The sequence below is a fragment of the Bufo gargarizans genome, chromosome 3 (assembly GCF_014858855.1).
Source record: "Bufo gargarizans isolate SCDJY-AF-19 chromosome 3, ASM1485885v1, whole genome shotgun sequence".
Classification (NCBI taxonomy): Eukaryota; Metazoa; Chordata; class Amphibia; order Anura; family Bufonidae; genus Bufo; species Bufo gargarizans.
The window spans coordinates 586,606,472-586,622,204 of NC_058082.1; positions in this window are offsets into that span (position 1 = coordinate 586,606,472).

Consider the following 15,733-nt stretch of genomic DNA (forward strand, 5'->3'; position numbering starts at 1 on the left):
GGCCACCGAGTGGAGCAATGACAGAGTCTGGAGGTGGCAGCTCTATGAGGAGGCAACCGAGTGGCATAATGACAGAGTCCTGAGGTGGCAGCAGCACCAGCAGAAGAAGGCCACTGAGTGGCATGATGACAGAGTCTGGAGTTGGCAGCATAAGTAGAAGGCCAATGAGTGACATAAGAGAGAGTCTGGAGTTGGCAGCATAAGTAGAAGGCCAATGAGTGACATAATGACAGAGTCTGGAGGTGGCAGCAGCATGAGGAAGCCACCAAGTGGCACAATTACAGAGTCTGGATTTGGCAGCACTATGAGGCCACCGAGTGGCACAATGACAGAGTTTGGAGGTGGCATCAGTATGAGGAGGCCACCGAGTGTGGAGGTAGCGGAAGCAGCAGCATCAGAAGAAGACTATCAAGCAGGATCAGAAGAAGACCACCGAGTGGCATGATGACAGAGTCTGGAGTTGCAGGCATAAGTAGAAGCTGGAGGTGGCAGCAGTATGAGTATTCTACCGAGTGGCACAATGACAGAGTCGGGAGGTGGCAGCAGCATGAGGAGGCCACCAAGTGGCACAATTACAGAGTCTGAAGGTGGCAGCACTATGAGGACACCAAGTGGCACAATTAAAGAGTCTGGAGGTGGCGGCAGCAGCATCAGAAGAAGGCCATCGAGTGGCATGATAGATTCTGGAGGTGGCAGTATAAGGAGAAGGCCACCAAGTGGCACAATGACAGAGTCTGGAGGTGGCATCAGTATGAGGAGGCCACCGAGTGGCACAATGACAGAGTCTGGAGGTAGCGGAAGCAGCAGCAGCAGAATCAGAAGAAGGCCATCAATTGGCATCATAGATTCTGGAGTTGGCAGCATAAGTAGAAGGCCACCGAGTGGCACAATAACAGAGTCCGGAAGTGGCAACAGTATGAGGAGGCCACCGAGTGGCACAATGACAGAGTATGAAGGTGGCAGCAGTATGAGAAGGCCACCAAGTGGCACAATGACAGAGTCTGGAGTTGGCAGGATCAGGAAAAGGCCACTGAGTGGCATAATGACAGAGTCTGTAGTTGACAACAGTATGAGGAGGCCACCCAGTGGCACAATGAAACAGTCTGGAGTTGCAGCATCAGGAGAAGGCTAACGAGTGGCACAATAACAGAGTCTGGAGGTGGCAGCAGTATGAGGAGGCCACCCAGTGGCACAATGACAGTCTTGAGGTGGCAGCACTATGAGGAGGTCACAGAGTGGAACAATAACAGAATCTAGAGGTGGCGGCAGCAGAAGCAGCATCAGGAGAAGGCCACCGAGTGGCACAATGACACAATCTGGAGTTGGCAGCATCAAGATAAGGCCATCGAGTGGCACAATGACAGATTCTGGAGTTGGTAGCTCTATGAGGAGGCCACCGAGTGCCACAATGACAAAGTCCCGAGGTGGCGGCAGCAGCATCAGAAGAAGGCCCACGAGTGGCATGATGACAGAGTCTGGAGTTGCAGGCATAAGTAGAAGGCCAACGAGTGGCACAATGGCACAATGACATAGTCTGGAGGTGGCAGCAGTATGAGTATTCTACCGAGTGGCACAATGACAGAGTCGGGAGGTGGCAGCAGCATGAGGAGGCCACCAAGTGGCACAATTACAGAGTCTGAAGGTGGCAGCACTATGAGGACACCAAGTGGCACAATTAAAGAGTCTGAAGGCGGCGGCAGCAGCATCAGCATCAGAAGAAGGCCATCGAGTGGCATGATAGATTCTGGAGTTGGCAGTATAAAGAGAAGGCCACCAAGTGGCACAATGACAGAGTCTGGAGGTGGCAACAGTATGAGGAGGCCACCGAGTGGCACAATGACAGAGTCTGGAGTTGGCAGCATCAGGAAAGTACACTGAGTGGCATAATAACAGAGTCTGCAGTTGACAGCAGTATGAGGAGGTCACCCAGTGGCACAATGACACAGTCTGGAGTTGGCAGTATCAGGAAAAGGTCGACTGGCACAATAACAGAGTCTGGAGGTGGCAGCAATACGAGGAGGCCACCGAGTGGCACAATGACAGATTCTGGAGATGGCAGCACTGTGAGGAGGCCACTGAGTGTCACAATGACACAGTCTGGAGTTGGCAGGATTAGGAGCAGGCCACCGAATGGCGCGATGACAGAGTCTTGAGGTGGCAGCACTATGAGTAGGTCACAGAGTCGAACAATAACAGAGTCTGGAGGTGGCGGCAGCAGAAGCAGCATCAGGAGAAGGCCACCAAGTAGCACAATGACACAATCTGGAGTTGGCAGCATCAAGATAAGGCCACCAAGTGGCACAATGACAGAGTCTGGGGGTGTCGACTGCAGCAGCATCAGGAGGATACCACAGAATGGCAAGGTGACATAGTGTGGATATAGCAGCAGCAGCAGCATCAGGTTACCACAAAGTGGCAAGGTGACATAGTGTGGATATGGCAGCAACAGCATCAGGATACCACAGAGTGGCAAGGTGACATAGTGTGGATATGGCGGCAGCAGCAGCAGGATACTACAGAGTGGCAAGGGGACATAGGGTGGAGATTGCAGCATCAGGATACCACAGAGTGGCAAGCTGTCATAAAGTGTATATGGCAGCAGATCAGGATACCACAGAGTGGCAAGGTGACATAGTGTGGAGATGTCAGCAGCAGCAGCAGCAGGATACCACAGAGTGGCAAGGTGACATAGTGTGGAGATGGCAGTAGAAGCAGTAGCATCAGGATACCACAGAGTGGGAAGGTGACATAATGTGGAGATGGCAGCAGCATCAGGATACCACACAGAGGCAAGGTGACAACGGGTGGAGATGTCAGCAGCAGCATCAGAAGACCACAAAGTAACCCGGTGACAGAGTTAGGCAGCGGATGGCAGCATCAGAGTAATAGCTGAGGCAGGAAGCCAGAAGTAACCGGTCTCTTTTTTCAAGGTTTTGGTGAGGCCGATTGATGATCTAATCAGATTCATCAGGCATTGTTGGGAGTAAATCCTGGCTGATCCACGCCACAAAGGACAGTGTCTCAACATTTTGGGTGGATAGGCGAGTTCTCCTAGGGATAACTATAGCCCCCGTCGCACTAAACACCCGCTCTGATGCCACACTACTGGCCGGGCAGAACAGCTTTTCCAGGGTAAACTCTGCTAGTTGCAGCCACAAATACAGTTTGGCTGCCCAGTAGTCCAGCGGATCTTCAATGTGGGTTGGCAGGGTGCCATCCAAGTATTCCACCACCTGCTGGTTCAGGTCCTGCTCCAGGTCTACCTGCTGCTGGTGAGTAGTTTCTTCACTATGCTGGTGAAGAAAGCTACTCATCAGCAACTTTAGACTCAGCAGTGGCAGTGAAACGTGAGCGCAGAGGCCCCCCGGTCATACCTGCGAGAGGATGGATGATGGTGCAGATAGGCAGCGGCCAAATGACTACATAGGATGTCTCTGTAGTAGTTCAGTTTGTCCTCCCTCTCAGTAAGTGTAAAAAAGGCCCCCATTCTGGAATGATAGCGAGGGTCCAACAAGGTGGAGAGCCAAAAGTTATACCTCTGCCGAATGGTGACAATTCGGCTGTCACTACGCAAGCAAGTAAGCATGCATCAGGCCATTTGTGCAAGTGACTTGGAGGGACTCCCTGCCTTCATCTCCACTGCATACTGCCACGGTGTGTCTGGCTCCTCTTTCTCATCTTCCTCATCGCCCTGAAGCTTCTCTGGCTGCTCCTACTCTCCTGTAGAAAAGCCACCAATTTTGCTACACATTACCTTTGCTCCAATGTCCTCCTCCCCCTTCTCCTCCTTTTCCAGTTCAGCTACCACAGGGCTCACGTGGCCGGGAGATCTAGGTGCCAAGTCTCCAGTCCCCTGACCAGCCATTGTTATCAGCATCTGTTCCAGAACATGAAGCAGTGGAATGACGTTATTCATCCCATAGTCCTGGCGACTGACAAATAACATGGTGTCCTTTAAAGGGCCTGAGCAAAAGGCAGGTGTCAAGCTGAGCTGCTACTGGCTGACATCAAAGTTACAAAGGGGAGTACTCCTATCTGCTTGCATCATCAAGAAATCGTTGATTGCCTTTCTCTGTTCGTATAGTCGGTCCAGCATATGGAGGGTGGAATTCTAATGGGTGGAAATGCATATCAGCCTATGTTGGCGGGTGCCGTTCTGCTGCTGCAGTTCAAGGAGGGTATGAATTTAGGTGTACGAGTGGCTGAAGTGCATGCAAAGTTTCCTGCCCATTTTTAGGATGTCTTGCAGATGGGTGGAAGACTTCAGGAACAGCTTGACAACCAGATTGAACATGTGTGCCATGGCGGGCGCATGGCTCAGCCCTCCTTGATGCAGCGCCAACACAGTGTTCTTCCCGTTGTCGGTCACCATGGTTCCGATTTTGAGTTGTTGCTGGAGAAAGCCAGGATTCGATTTCTTGACAAAGGACACTGAGCAGTTACTCCCCTGTGTGACTCCATTCGCCCAAGGAAACTTGGTACAGGACAGCGTGACACTGCCATGCCCTGCACAAGTAGTTTGCTAGAGGGGTACTGTGACTTGTCCCTGCAGTATAGTCTGAGGACATGGAGGAGGATGAGGAGGCAGAGGTGGACATTGTCGCAGGACCAACAGCGTGACCTGGCCAAGTTGCTGGTGTGGCTGCGCAGGAACCACATTCACCCAGTGAGCCATAAAGGCATGTATTGTCCCTGACCGTAGTTACAGTTCCACACATCGGCTCTGCGGTGCACTTTGGCAGACATCGACAGGCTCAAGGACTGGCCCACCTTCTATTCAATATATTTGTGCAAGGCTGGTAATGCCTTTTTCACAAAGAAATGACAGCTTGGGACTCTCCACCTCAGCTCAGAACAATCCATCAGTTCTCTGAAAGGTGCAGAGTCCACTCCTTTTGAACAGGAGCACCTTTAGCTTCTGTGCCGCTGGATACGTGCAAGCATACTGCTGTCCTTTTGGCAATCGCTTCAGTGATCAATTGCTGACGGAATGACTGACGAAGTTTAGGAGGAGGAGCAGGAGCATCTGGACCAGCAGAAGATGGGAATGACAGACATCTCCCTTCGGCTGAGGTTGTGGAACCATGACTAGCTTAAACCAGGTGCGTGCCACTGGGTGATGCAGCGGTTTCTGCGGCAGGCTGGACCACCATACCGGCGATACCTTTCTCCCTGGCCACTTTATGGTGATGCAGCATATGTTGATGCAGGGCCGTGGTGCCAACATTGGCACCCTGAACACATTTGACCTTCTGTTCACATATTTTACATATGGCCATGTTAACTTCCCTAGGCGACTTAACAAAAAACTTGCCAAGTAGGTGATTTTCCCCCCAACAGTCTACACTGACTAGCTGCTATCACCGCTGCCTTTGTTAACCCCTGCACCACTACTTCCCGGGTAGGTAGGCTGCTGCAAAGCAGGTGTTTTACCCCCAGGCATGTTTGGCTCCTGACCCCCACTGCTGCCACCCTGCTGACTCCCAGCCATGCTACCACCTTGCTGGCTCAGCCGCTGCCTCACAGGCAAGCTGTCACCCTCTTCTCCTGATGATGATGAAGCCCCTTCTTCACCCGGCTCCCAAGTGTTATCGGCTTCATCATTATCGAGTAGTGTCTGCATGTCTCTGATTTCCTCCTCAATGGTCATTGGGTCAGGAGCCTGAATGCTCGTAACACCACCTCCCACGCTGCTCTCCTCATTACCACTTGCCCGCCTAGCAGAGGAAGCGGTGGATGTCTCCTCCAGATCTTGACTGGGCAGTAGCTGCTGACTCTCCTCTATTAGCTTGTCTTTGATATATAGTGGAGCTGAACCCACAGCATACAAAACTTCTGAGGCTGAGGCAACAGCAAAGGACGCAGGCAGGTTGACGACAGGTGAGGGCACAGGGCCTGCTAACGGGCCATGCCAACTAAGGGATGTGTCTGAAGAACCCACTGACTGTTGGCTGGGGGTATCTGATGTCACTTGGGATGAAGTGCATGACAAAGTTAACCAATCAAGAACCGCTGGGTTGCTGGTCAAGACACGACCGCTAGATGACACCGGGAGCTCAGGCCTCTGGCTGCAACTACTGCTGCCACGCCCCCTTTCTCTGCTGTGACCTATGCCTGCACCAGAAACATTTTGGCCTATGCTGCTCCTCTGTGCATGGCATGATACTTCTCTGTCTGACATACTTTTAGCTGAACTAAATAAGTTAAAAGCAAATTAAAACACCCCTAAAAGAGACAAAAATATTTTTCCTTTTGTACTGAAATAGGCCACCAAACGCTTTCGCCACAAATCACTGCAACAGTGAAATGCGTATATATTTTTCTTTCTGTATTGAAATAGGTGACTAAACGCTTTCACCACAAATAAGTGCAACAGTAAAGTGCGTATATATTATTCTTTTTGCACTGAAATAGGCCACTAAACGCTTTCAAGAAAAATAACTGCAACAGTGAAGTGTGAATATATTTTTCTTTCTGTACTGATATAGGCCACTAAACGCTTTCATCACAAATAACTGCAACAGTTAAGTGCGTAGATATTTTTTTTCATACTGAAATAGGCCACAAATAACTGCCTAAGAAGGGGGATTTGCAAAAAAAAGTGGCCAAACCCTTTCTTTTTAGTTTTTGGTTTCTGGATCTGACCTATTAGCGTTAATGTCCATGTTTGTGAACATGCTTTTTATATCAATTTATCAATTGCTATCATCAGGTGCAGACAGAAATGTAGGCTAACCAAAATCGATTTATAAGGCCCCTTTCACACGGGCGAGTATTCCGTGCGGATGCGATGCGTGAGTTGAACGCATTGCACCTGCACTGAATCCGGACCCATTCATTTCTATGGGGCTGTGCACACGAGCGGTGATTTTCACGCATCACTTGTGCGTTGAGTAAAAAAATCGCAGCATGCTCTATATTGTCCGATTTTCACGTGACGCAGGCCCCATAGAAGTAAATGGGGAGCGTGAAAATCGCATAGCATCCGCAAGCAAGTGCGGATGCGGTGCGATTTTCACGCACAGTTGCTAGGAGACGATCGGGATGGAGACCCGATCATTATTATTTTCCCTTATAACATGGTTATAAGGGAAAATAATAGCATTCTGAATACAGAATGCATAGTAAAAGAGCGCTAGAAGGGTTAAAAATAAAATAAAAAATAATTTAACTCACCTTAGTCCACTTGATCGCGAAGCCCGGCATCTCCTTGTGTCTTCTTTGTTGAATAGGACCTTTGGTGAGCATTAAATACAGGTAAAGGACCTTTGATGACGTCACTCCGGTCATCACATGGTACGTCACATGATTTTTTACCATGGTGATTCACCATGGTAAAAGACCATGTGATGACCGGAGTGACGTCATCAAAGGTCCTTTACCTGTATTTAATGCTCACCACAGGTCCTATTCAACAAAGGAGACACAAGGAGATGCTGGGCTTCGCGATCAAGTGGACTAAGGTGAGTTAAATTATTTTTTATTTTATTTTTAACCCTTCTAGCGCTCTTTTACTATGCATTCTGTATTCAGAATGCTATTATTTTCCCTTATAACCATGTTATAAGGCAAAATAATACAATCTACAGAACACTGATCCCAAACCCGAACTTCTGTGAAGAAGTTCGGGTTTGGGTACCAAACATGCGCAATTTTTCTCACGCGAGTGCAAAACGCATGACAATGTTTCGCACTCGCGCGGAAAAATTGCCAATTTTCCCGCAACGCACCAGCCTCTCATCCGGGCCAAAAATAAGACGCCCGTGTGAAAGAGGCCTAAGAGATCTGCTTTCTTAAGCTGGGTTCACACCTGAGCGTACTCTGTATGCGCGATTTTATCGGGCGTTTACATACGCAGCTCCGGAAACAAGCAAACGCCTATTGTTGCGCGTTCCAGTGAGAATACGCCCCAAAGAAGCTCCTGTACTTCTTGGGGCATAGGGCGTTTTACAGTGCGTTCGTACGCGCTGTAAAACGCTCAGGTGAGAACCATGCCCATAGTGAATCATTGGTTCTTGCCTGTTGAGCATTTTACAGTGTGTAGGAAAGCACTGTAAAACGCTCAGGTGTGAACCCAGCCTTAAGGTTGATTCTCACACTGCATACAGAAATAGATAGATGATTAAAATACACATTCTTCTGCTTGTATCTAGAAGTGGACAAACAGAATGCAGTAGCATTAACCAGAAATAGATTAATTTCCACAGCAAGCCTTACACATAATGAGGTAAAACATGGCCCCTCTAGACAATTTTTCTCTCTTTGCAGATGCTTTAAACACTTGCAGATCTATTAGCTCTTATCTATGAGCAATTTTTCACTATTAGTACTTTTGCGCTGGTACCAATACTACCAAATTTGACTATTTAGAGCAAAATTAAGAGTAATAACTTAACTTCTGTTAGCAGTGGAATGCTTTTAAATGCAGGTACATTTCACATTTTCCCTGTGCTCCATATATTTAATTCATTTTTGCTCTAGTAATGCTGAAATTAGTCAGTTCCCCTGCTGCTTTAAAACAGTACAAATATTCATTGAATCAGCAGACTTTTTAAAAGAATATTGTATTTTTTGCAGACCTGAAAAGATTGCTATTAGACACGCTGCTCAATGCTTTTGTCACGGCACATTAAGCAACTAAAAGAAACATACCAATCAAATGAAAATGCTTTTCATGGTTTCCAAAGTCATTGGGTTTCCTCAGTAATAGGAAATAGTATATTCAGAATGGTTCATAATGTGAAGGGTTTGTCCACATTGAAATTGATTGTAATTTACTGTCACAATGAAACAATATACATGTATAAAATTAATATAACACAGTGAATGATACTAATGGAAACGTTAGCCTTTATCTAATGACAGTTTGACCGTCCCAGAGTCATTTCTCATATTAAGGCACTCAGTTGTAAGCTTGAAGCTACTAAATTTTAATTGATCACATGCTGTTTTTTCCAAACATTGATGCTGTGGGTCCAAACCACAAGTCAATGCACCGTATTGTGACATTTGTATTGTTAGTAGAGACTGTGCACAACAGGAGTTATAATTACCTGGTTAGTCTATAGTTACAGTACCAGTGTTTTAGGATAATATCTTCTAAATACTTTCAAAACATACCATATATGGTCCAGGAAATTGTGTATAGTATTGCCATTTTTGCATGGTGCTAGAGTAGAAGTGGTACACATTAGTGCATATATAAAAGTAACTAAATACTAATGGTGCAAAATGTTTGTGCCTGTAGTTCCCCATGCATTTTAGAGCCAAAATAGTAGTCCCTGGGTCTGATGGCAGTTCAACACAATCTACCACTGACATTGCTATTCCATGTACTAACTGTTTAAAATTGATATGCTTCTGATTATATCATGTTTGCAAGAACCGTCGGCAGGCATTGTCATTTATAGGGCACAAAGTGTTTAATACTGCATACATTTATTAAGAGGTTCAGAAACATAATGGTGTGGTGTGGACTGCTTTATGGTGCCCAACTTGAGGATGGCACTGTTACTTGGCAAAGTGCAATTTGTGTCAAATCTCATTTTTTTTTTTTTTTTTTTTTTTTTTAAACTACAGATTAGGAACAAACACAGAATAAGGCAGGGCTGTTGCACAGGAGCTACAAATCAATCCACAAGAAATAATGTCTAGTAGAAGACATGCCTCATGAGAGGCTATTTAAATAGCCTCAACAAATATACTACTAACTACCAAGGTGTACTTAAATATCAAGATGCAAATGGACATTGGAATGCACAGAGATATAAAGATGCACATAAGAACTGGAATGCATGAGAATTGAAACAGGAGGAAAGGGCAGCACACTTGTCAGACCCTCCCTTTAAGATAAACCAAATAAATAAACTCCAAACCAATCATTGGTAAGGAAAAAAAAAAGGGAGGATCTCTTGACCAGCAGCAGATTCCAAGCATGGAGACCATATCTGCCTATATTTAGGTACTATTAGGTTTGCCAGATGGGACAGCTTCTCCATTTTAGCAATCCGAGTGACCTTTCAAAGCCAATGAGAAATAGAGGAAGCAGAAGTTTGTCTCCAATATAGTGTGATCATAGTCTTAGCTATCAACACCAATGGAAACCAGAGAGTCTTGTTATATGTGGTACTAGAATCAGGTAGGAGATTCAAAAATAGGAACCTAGGGCTTAATATTGGGGCATTGGAGCATATTTTGGATAGGACCTTGTGCACCCTAGTCTAGTAAGGCCAAATCAAGGGACAATCCAACCAAAGATATAAATAAGAACCTATAGATTTGGAAAACTGCCAACAAGCAGATGATATGGTGGGATCAATGCAATTCAGCAGGCATTTGTACTCTCTGCTTAATAATTTGTACTAGATCTCTTGTAAGGTGATGCGCCAACAGGGACCCAGAAGAATTTATAAATCTGTGAAATCTCTTAGGTTGATAGCGTCAAAGCAGAAATATAGGGGAAGGGCGGGTTCTGTGAAGAAGCAGAGTTCATAACTAGAGTTGAGCGGACACCTGGATGTTTAGGTTCGGCCGAACTTGAAAAAAAAGTTCAGGACCCGAACTTGACCCGAACTTGAACCCGAACCTGAACCCCATTGAAGTCAATGGGGACCCAAACTTTTAGCCACTAAAATGGCTCTAAAATAGCCCTGGAAAGAGCTAGAGGGATGCAAAAGGCAGCAAAATGTGCTTGAGAGCATGGAAAATGCTCTGCAAACAAATGTGGATAGGGAAATGTATTAGAAAAAACATAAAAGACCTTAAAAAACATAAAAATTAGGAATGATGTAGGAGGAAGAGGTTGAGGAGGTGTATGAATGGGTGGATGTGGCCGTGTAGGCTCACGTGGCGGTCTAGGTGGAAGCGGCGGCAAATGAGGAATAGGTAGCCAACACAGATGTGTGTTATTTTGCATTTTTACATAGGGGTATCCCCCAAAATATTGGGACATATAAAAAAAAAAAAGGAATAAGTGCACTTGAGTACAAGGATGGATAGTTGAGGCTGTTAGAACTGTCTATTCTGCACAAGGTACAGACAAGTCTTGTGGGATCCAGGCCTGGTTCATTTTAATGAACGTGAACTTGTCCAGGTTGGCTGTGGACAGGCGGCTGTGTCTGTCTGTAATGACGCCTCCTGCCATGCTAAATACACGTTCAGAGAGTACACTGGCTGCAGGGCAGGCCAGCACCTCCAAGACATACAGGGCACGCTCTGGAGACCCAGAAGTTGAATGGGGCAGAACCATCAGTCAGTATTTGTAGTCGTGTGCACAGGTACTGTTCCACCATGTTGTTCAAATGCTGCCTCCTGCTAACACACTCCATATCAGCAGTTGGGGCCAGTTGTTGCGGCGAGGTGACAAAGCTTTTCCACATGTCGGTCATGCTAACCCTGCCTTCTGAGGTGCTGGCGCTGACACAGCTGCGTTGGCGACCTCTTCCTCCTCCCCTGCCTTCGCCATGTGCTTCCACTTGTCCCCCTGCGTCAGTCGGTAATGCTCTCAGGAGCGCATCTACCAGCGTGCGCCTGTAGTCACGCATCTTCCGATCACGCTCCAATGAGGGAATTAAGGACGGCACATTGTCTTTGTAACTGGGATCCAGCAGGGTGGCCATCCAGTAGTCAGCACACGTTAAAATGTTGGCAACTCTGCTGTCATTGCGCAGGCACTGCAGCATGTAGTCACTCATGTGTGCCAGGCCGGGCTTGAGGTTCACTGGAAGCAACCACTCATCGGTCTGTTGTTCTATACCCCACCACAACTCCTGCGTGGTGTGAGGCCTGTCCCCCAAACACATCAGTTTCAGAATGGCTTGCTGATGTTTGCCCCTGGCTGTGCTGAAGTTGGTGGTGAAGGTATGTCGCTGACCAGATGAGGAGGTGGTAGAAGAGGAGGAGGAAGCCGAGTAAGAAGAGGAGGCAACAGGAGGCAAAGAATGATGCCCTACGATCCTTGGCGGCGAAATGATGTGCGCCAAACAGCTCTCCATCTGGGGCCCAGCCGCCACTCCATTTACCCAGTGTGCAGTTAAGGAGATATAGCGTCCCTGGCCGTGCTTACTGGTCCACGTATTTGTGGTTAGTTGGACCTTGCCACAGATGGCGTTGTGCAGTGCACACTTGATTTTATCCGATACTTGGTTGTGCAGGGAGGGCACAGCTTTCGTGGAGAAGTAGTGGCGGCTGGGAATGACGTACTGTGGGACAGCAAGCGACATGAGCTGTTTGAAGCTGTCGGTCTCCACCAGCCTGAATGACAGCATTTCAAAGGCCAGTAGTTTAGAAATGATGGCATTCAGGGCCAGGGATCGAGGGTGGCTAGGTGGGAATTTACACTTTAGTAACATAGTACAGGCCGAAAAAAGACATTTGTCCATCCATTTCGACCTTTCTCTCAAAGGTTTGTGAGATGGAGAGCTGAACGCTTCCATGTGACATGTGGAGATGCTTGGTGACGGAGGTGGTGTTGTTGGTGGCACATCCTCTGTTTGCTGGACGGCAGGTGTCAACGTTCCTCCAGAGGCGGAGGAAGAGGCCGAGGCAGCAGCAGAAGAGGGAGCAGGAGGGGTCTGAGTCCTTTCTTGGTTTTGAAGGTGCATACTCCACTGCAGCCCATGTCTCGCATGTAGATGCCTGGTCATGCAGGTTGTGCTAAGGTTCAGAACGTTAATGCCTCATGTCAGGCACTGATGGCACAGCGTGCAAACCACTCGGGTCTTGTCGTCAGCACATTGTGTGAAGAAGTGCCATGCCAGGGAACTCCTTGAAGCTGCTTTGGTGTGCTTGGTCCCTGGTGACGGTGGCCAGTAGCAGGCGAACTGTTTTGGCGATGGCTGCTCCGCTTTTGCACCCTGCTCCCTCTTTTGCTACGCTGTTGGCTCGGTCTCACCACTGCCTCTTCCTCCGAACTCTGAAAGTCAGTGGCACGAACTTCATTCCATGTGGGGTCTAGGACCTCATCGTCCCCTGAATCGTCTTTCACCCAGTCTTCCTCCCTGACCTTCTTTTTCGCTCTGCACACTGCAGAGAGACGCAGTAGTTGGCACCTGTGTTTCGTCATAATCAGAGACGTGCTGAGGTGAAATTCCCATGTCCTCATCAGGAAACATAAGTGGTTGTGCGTCAGTGCATTCTATGCCTTCCACCCCTGGGGAAGGGCTAGGTGGATGCCCTTGGGAAACCCTGCCAGCAGAGGTTTCAAACAGCATAAGAGACTGCTGCATGACTTGAGGCTCAGACATGTTCCCCAATATGCACGGGGGTGATGTGACAGACTGATGGGCATGGGTATTAGGCTCCACCTGCGCGCTTTCTTCAGAAGACAGGGTGGGAGATAATGTGAACGGCAGGGTGTGTTATCACAGACAAGCGCAGCCGCCTGTCCACAGCCACTGTTGGCAAGCTCAAGTTCATTAAAATGAACCAGGTATGGATCCCACAGGACTTATCTGTACCTTGTGCAGAATAGACATGTATATCGGTCTTAACCAGCCATTGCTATACTACAGTGCAATTGCTCATTGTTGTATTTTAGATATTTTCCACTTTTTTGGAGTGCACCCTAATAAAAAAAAATATATTAAATTAAAACCAAAAACCAGTGGTGACTACCTCGTCCTCCTCCACCGCCGCTTCCACCTACACTGCTACGTCCTACGAATACAAACTTTTTTGTGAAGTTTGGCCGAACCCGTCAAACCCAAACATCCAGGTGTCTGCTCAAATCTAATTATAGGCAATCCTATCAATTAATATTTCACACAACAGAAAACAAATCCCACTATCCTGTTTTTACCTGATCAAAGTGAAATAAGAAATCCTATGATTCAAGGAACCTTGTAAGTTAGAAATAGCCTACGGAGCCTAGAAAACAAAGATCAAGGGAGATATACAGTACAGACCAAAAGTTTGGACACACCTTCTCATCCAAAGAGTTTTCTTTATTTTCATGACTATAAAAATTGTAGATTCACACTAAAGGCAGTAATCAAAGCAAAAGGTGGCTACTTTGAAGAACCTAGAATCAGTGGCGTTGCTAGGGCTGGTGTCACCCGGTGTGGTAGAAAATGGTGTCACCCCCCCTGGGTGACACCTGACAGTGTAGGCTATATGTGTATAACAAACATATTTCATATGAAAACTTACAATTACTTGGCTTGGCCCTTGGGGATCTCGGATGCCACTTCCACACTTTGGCCGGGGGCTCGGCGGAGCTGATGTGTTTTATCCTAATGAGAAAGATTTCATAATAAGTATTTGGAGAAGGGGCAGAGGGATAGCAGAGCAGGGAGAGGCTGGTGATACTACTAGGGGGTCATACCATGGGGGAGTAATAACGCCCACCATAATGCCCCCCCAGTAGAAATAATTTTCCTTATAATGTGTCAGTGCAAAAAATACCCCCCTGTAATGCCCCCAGTTGAGCTAATGTCCCCATAGTGCCTCCATAATGTGCCAGTATAAAATACCCCTATATAGTGACCCCAGTAAATGCCCCCATAGTGCTCCTCTCCCCCCTAGTGCCCCCCATAATGTACCAGCATAAAATGCCCAATATATAGTGCGCCAGTAGATGCCCTCAGTGTCCCCCATAATTTGTAAGCATAAAATACCCCTTCTCAGTGCCCCCGTAGTAGTCCTCTCCCCCCTTCCCCATAGTACCCACCACAATGTGTCCCAGTATAAAATGCCCCTATGCAGAGCCCCCATATAAAATAACCGTTCTTTGTGGCCTCAGTAGATGCCCCTATAGTGCCACCAAAAATGTGCCAGTAAGAAGTGCCCCCATAGATGTCCCCCAATAATGTGCCAGTGAAATGTGCCCTCATAGATGACCCTTAATCATGTGCCAGTAGCCTAAGCCCCCATGAACATGTGCCAGTAGCCATAGGTGCCCCCCCTATCATGTGCCAGTAGCCATAGGGCCCCCCTATCATGTGCCAGTAGCCATAGGTGGCCCCCCATGAACATGTGCCAGTAGCCATAGGCGGCCCCCCCTATCATGTGCCACTAGCTATAGGGCCTCTCCTATCGTGTGCCACTAGCCATCAGTATTGTACAGAAAAAAAAAAAAAAAAAACACTTACCTCCTTGGCAGCGATGCGACGCAGGCCTCTTCTGGCCTGTGTCCCGCGCTGTGTACGGCTCAGGGCTCAGGCGGCGCGATGACGTCATTGCGCCGCCTGCGCCGGCCTCTGATAGCAGGGCTCCAGACTAAAAAAAATACCTAGTAGCCATTGGCTCCTGAACTGAAAAATGTAGGAGCCAAATAAAATTTTTAGTCGCCAAATCAAAACCGAATGAAAATTTTGGTATCGTGACAACGCTACGCCGATCAGATCGGCGTAGGGTTGTTTCAATACCAAAATTTTGATTCGCTTTCATCACCATAAAAAAGTATTGCGATACTCAATACCACGCAAAAAATCCACGTGCATTTCGCATTTTATGAAACGTTCGGCCCATAATAGAACAGTCCTATCCTATTTTTTGGGGTGACAAGGTGACAAAAAAATGGCGAATACTCACCGCATAGGAGATATTTTTAAATAATTTAATAGTTTGGACTTTTTGGACGCAGCGCTATGTAATATGTTTATTTATTGTATATATTTTTTATATGTAAAATTGGGAAAGGGGGGATTTAAACTTAATATTTTAGAGTACTTTCACACTAGCGTTTTTCTTTTTCGGCATAGAGTTCCGTCACAGGGGCTCTATACTGGAAAAG